This window comes from Melospiza melodia, chromosome 23, assembly GCF_035770615.1.
Source record: "Melospiza melodia melodia isolate bMelMel2 chromosome 23, bMelMel2.pri, whole genome shotgun sequence".
In the NCBI taxonomy this organism is placed as follows: Eukaryota; Metazoa; Chordata; class Aves; order Passeriformes; family Passerellidae; genus Melospiza; species Melospiza melodia.
In genome coordinates this window covers 12,423,833-12,428,764 of record NC_086216.1, presented here as the reverse complement: position 1 = coordinate 12,428,764, position 4,932 = coordinate 12,423,833, and the positions used below count along the sequence as shown (strand labels likewise).

General features: G+C 49.1%; 1 long non-coding RNA gene across 1 annotated transcript; it reads right to left on the bottom strand.

Annotated features, from left to right (window-relative positions):
- Positions 1 to 830: 830 nt before the first annotated feature.
- LOC134428494 (uncharacterized) lies at positions 831 to 4,870 on the bottom strand. Its single transcript, XR_010030400.1, has 2 exons — positions 1,213 to 4,870; positions 831 to 1,166 (listed from the first exon to the last, which is right to left on the bottom strand). It is a non-coding gene; the product is annotated as an uncharacterized LOC134428494 (long non-coding RNA).
- Positions 4,871 to 4,932: the final 62 nt, after the last annotated feature.

The following is a 4,932-nucleotide window of genomic DNA, read 5'->3' as shown; positions in this document are numbered from 1 at the left end:
GCCCAAAGGGGAGTGTTTTACCCAAAAAGGGGAGTGTTTTACCCAAAAAAGGGAGTGTTTTGCCCAAAAAGGGGAGTGTTTTACCCAAAAAGGGGAGTGTTTTACCCACATAGGGGAGTGTTTTACCCAAATAGGGGAGTGTTTTACCCACATAGGGGAGTGTTTTACCCAAAAAAGGGAGTGTTTTGCCCAAAAAGGGGAGTGTTTTACCCAAAAAAGGGAGTGTTTTACCCAAAGGGGAGTGTTTTACCCAAAAAGGGGAGTGTTTTACCCAAAAAGGGGAGTGTTTAACCCAAAAAAGGGAGTGTTTTACCCAAAAAAGGGAATGTTTTACCCAAATAGGGGAGTGTTTTTCCCAAAAAGGGGAGTGTTTTGCCCAAAAAGGGGAGTGTTTTACCCAAAAAGGGGAGTGTTTAACCCAAAAAAGGGAGGGTTTTGCCCAAAAAGGGGAGTGTTTTACCCAAAAAGGGGGGTGTTTTTCCCAAATAGGGGAGTGTTTTACCCAAAAAGGGGAGTGTTTTACCCAAAGGGGAGTGTTTTACCCAAAAAGGGGAGTGTTTTACCCAAAGGGGAGTGTTTTTCCCAAAAAGGGAGTGTTTTGCCCAAAAAGAGAGTGTTTAACCCAAAAAGGGGAGTGTTTTACCCAAAGGGGAGTGTTTTACCCAAAAAGGGGAGTGTTTTACCCAAAAAGCTCTGGGTTTTGGGAGGAAAACCTCCAAGTGTGAGTCCCCAGCACAATGAAAAACCAGTCTGTGAAAATCAGTGAACATTTCCTTTTTTTCCCCCTGAGGATTTTCAGAAAATTGCAAGGAACGGCTCAGAGCCCACAGGAGGTTTGTGTATTCTTTAATAATAATAATTATAATAACATCAAGGCCAGCAATCAAGAGTAATGACTGGGTTTAACAAAGGACACGTTGAACATGCAACACACAGAGGGGTGAAACGTCCCTGCACAGCCCTGGGCTGACACCAACCAACAGCAAACCATAATGGAGACACCAAACCAGCCCCTATCTGCACCCCAAAATCACCCAAAACTGTCCCCAAAATCACCTCAAAGCTTCCCAAAATATCACCCCAATACTGTCCCAAAACTGTCCCGAAAATCACCTCAAAGCTTCCCAAAAAAATCATCCAAAACTGTCCCAGAAATCACCCCAAAACTGTCCCAAAAATCACCCCAAAACTGTCCCAAAAATCACCCCAAACCTTCCCAAAAATCACACAAAACTGTCCCAAAAGTCACCTCAAACCTGCCAGAGCCCCTCTCCAAAACCAGGGCAGCAGAGGGAGCATCCACAGAGCTCATGTGGGCAAGGAAAATGAAATAAAATAAACTAAAATAAACCAAAATAAACCAGAATAAAGCAGAATAAAGCAGAGGCTGAGCCTTATTCAAAGGCTGGGCAGGGAAAAGTCACCCAGGGTACAGAGGGCACCACGGGGGTGCCCAGCTCTTCGACCTCATTTACATGGCATTAATTGGCATTAATGGGCATTAATTGGCATTTATTTGCATTCATTGGCAGCCCATCCTCTGCAGAATTTTGGGGTTTTTTCCACCCAGATTTGGTGCAGAAATGGGCTCTGATTTTTGTGGGTCACCAGAGCCCATCCTCTGCAGAATTTTGGGTTTTTCCACCCAGATTTGGTGCACAATTGGGCTGTGCAGCCTGGAGCTGCCCCAGTTAATGCCATGTAAAACAGGTGCTCGTCACTACAGGAAATATTTGTACATTTATATATATATATATATATATATAAAAAAAAGCAATACAACCATAAAGAAAAAAAAATACAACAAGCACAGCTTGATACGATAACATGCCATGAACTGTCATTGGCTTTATAATAATTTACTACAACTTGAAAAATGTTCTTTTATCCACAAGGGATAGGAAATGCTTCCATCTAACATATGGTAAGCATGCAGCAACAATATGTACAACAAGAATTATTTGGAGCTTGTTTTTTTATTCTTTTAAATGGAGGATTACAAAGGGAGCATTTGAAAATTCTGATTTCTTTTCCTAGCCTGATCTAGGCTCTATTTTGCTTCTTTTAATCTGCAGGGTTGGGGTTTTTTCCTTAGTTTGGGGAGAATGAGAATTTCTATGTACATCTGCAAAATGCCATGGAGAATACACAGCTTTTACATTTCCCCCCAGCAGGAGGTTTATTGGTTAATTAACCAATTAATTAACCACCTCATTGGCTAACCAACACTATAAAAATAAAAATTCTCGACGCTGTCTTGTGGGAAATGAATTTCCTCCCCAGACGTTTGTGAAATGCTGAGGATCTGTGGGGGACAGGGATCCTGTGTTACACTGTCCCAGTGTTCACACCGTCCGTGGTGGGGACAAACCAGAGCAAACCAGAGCAAACCAGACTAATCCAAACCAAACCAGACCAAACCAGAGCAAACCAGACCAAACCAGACCAAACCAGACCAAACCTGACCAAATCACAGCACACCAGAGCAAACCAGAGCAAACCCGACTAATCCAAATCAAATCAGACCAAACCAGACTAATCCAAACCAAACCAGAGCAAACCAGAGCAAACCCGACCAAATCACAGCAAACCAGACTAATCCAAACCAAACCAGAGCAAACCAGAGCAAACCGGAGCAAACCGGAGCAAACCAGACTAATCCAAACCAAACCAGACTAATCCAAACCAAACCAGACCAAACCAGACAAACCAGACCAAACCCGACCAAATCACAGCAAACCAGAGCAAACCAGAGCAAACCAGACTAATCCAAACCAAACCAGATCAAACCAGACCAAACCAGACCAATCCAAACCAAACCAGAGCAAACCAAACTAAACCAATAATCAAAACTCACCCAACCAAGCCAGACCCGACCAAACCAGACCCAACCAACCACACCAAACCGAACCAAACCAGACCAAACCCTACCCAACCAATCCAATCCAAACCAGACCAACCAAAGCAACCAAACCAAACCAAGCCCAACCCAACTCAACCAAACCAAATGAATCAAGTCCAATCCAACCTAACCAATCCAATCCAATCCAAACCAACCAATCCAATCCAAACCAGACCAACCAAACCAAAGCAACCAAACCAATCCAAACCAAAACAATCCAATTGAAACCAAACCAAAGCAAACCAGATCAAACAAAACCAAACCAGATCAAACCAATCCAATCCAAACCAAATCCAACCAAACCAAACCCAACCCAACAAAACCCAACCCAACCAAACAAAACCAATCCAATCCAAACCAACCCAACCGTACCAAACCAAACACAAACCAACCAAACCAGACCAAGCCAAACCAAACCAACCATACCAAACAAAACACAAACCAATCAAACCAAACCAACCAAACCAGACCAAGCCAAACCAAACCAACCGTACCAAACCAAACCAAACCAGACCAGGGCAAGCCAAGGCCAGGAGCTCTTTTTCCGACCCAATCCCGTCCATCCAAGGGGTCCCACCCCAGCTGCAGCACAGGGGGCTGGGGGCTGCTCCGTGCTGCCTGCACACAGAACAGGGGCTCGGGGGGCACAGACAGAACGGGGGGCTCAAAGGGGGGACAGACAGAAGAGGGGACCAAGGGAGCACAGCCAGGGCTGCCTGGGGCACACACACAACAGGGGGATCGGGGGGCACACACAGAACAGGAGGATCAAAGGAAGGACAGACAGAACAGGGGGCCCAAAGGGAGCCCGGCCTTGGCTGCTGCAGCCCCAGCTCCTCAGCACTCACAGGTCGGTCCCACCTCACCTGGCAGAGGGAGGCACCAGAGCCTCTGCCAGGGGCTCCCTGCTCTCCTCGCCCAAAGGGCCAGGCCAGGTCCCCGCTGAGTCTCGTTCCTCCATTCCCTTTCCTCCTTGAGAGGTTCTTTTTTCCTTTTTATCCTCCCCATCCCTTGTTTTGCTAGAAAAGCTAGAACTGCTATTTCCAAAAGCATTTCTGTATCTGGTAAAAAATGAGATGAGAACCTTTGCTGCTGACAGAACTGCGGCTGCAAAGGTGATTTCTGTCCTGGGAGATTTCCAGAGGGAGTTTTGTGAGGACTGGAGGGGCTGGGGGGGATGCCCTGGGCTGCAGGAGAGGCTCGGGGGGCTGCAGGACGCAGGGGATGCGCTGGGCAGAGCAGAAATGCAGCAGAAATGCAGCCAGTGCATTTCTTGGCAGCCTGGCTCCCACCTGGCCTGGGCCAGGGCTGCTCTCAGGTGGGAGTGAGGATGATGAGGGACACACGGCTCCTCCTCACGCCGAGCTGGGCACGCAGCTGCTACTTGTTCAGGAAAGGAAAATAAAGCAAAAATACCCAACCCCCCCAAAAAAACCCAGGTGTCCAGGTGTGCTCAGGTGAGCACAGGTGTGCCCAGGTGTGCCAGGTATCCCAGGTGAGCCCAGATATGGCAGGTGTGTCCAGGTGCCCAGGTGTCCCAGGTCTCCAGGTGTGCCCAAGCATGCCCAGGTGTGGAAGACATCCAGGTGTCCAGGTGAGCCAGGTCTGCCAGGTGTGCCCAGATGTGGCAGGTGTGTCCAGGTGCCCAGGTGTGCCCAGGTGAGCCAGGTGTGTCCAGATGCACCCAGGTCTGCCAGGTGTGCCCAGGTGAGCCCAGATGTCCAGGTGTGCCCAGGTGAGCCCAGATGTCCAGGTGTGCCCAGGTGTGCCCAGGTCTCCAGGTGCCCATGTGGCCCGGTGTGCCAGGTGTGCCCAGGTGTGCCAGGTGTGCCCAGGTGTGCCAGGTGTGCCTTCCTGCAGGGGGTCCCGTGGTGGCACAGGGGACCCAGAGGTGGGGGGGTGCAGAGGGGAGAAGGTTCCAGAAGGTTCCAGAAGGTTCCAGAAGGGGGCGTGGCTGCTGTGCCGTCCCGGGGGTGTGTGTGGGGGGGGGTACAGTACCGAGAGAGCCCCGGGGGGAGCGGGGGGACCCC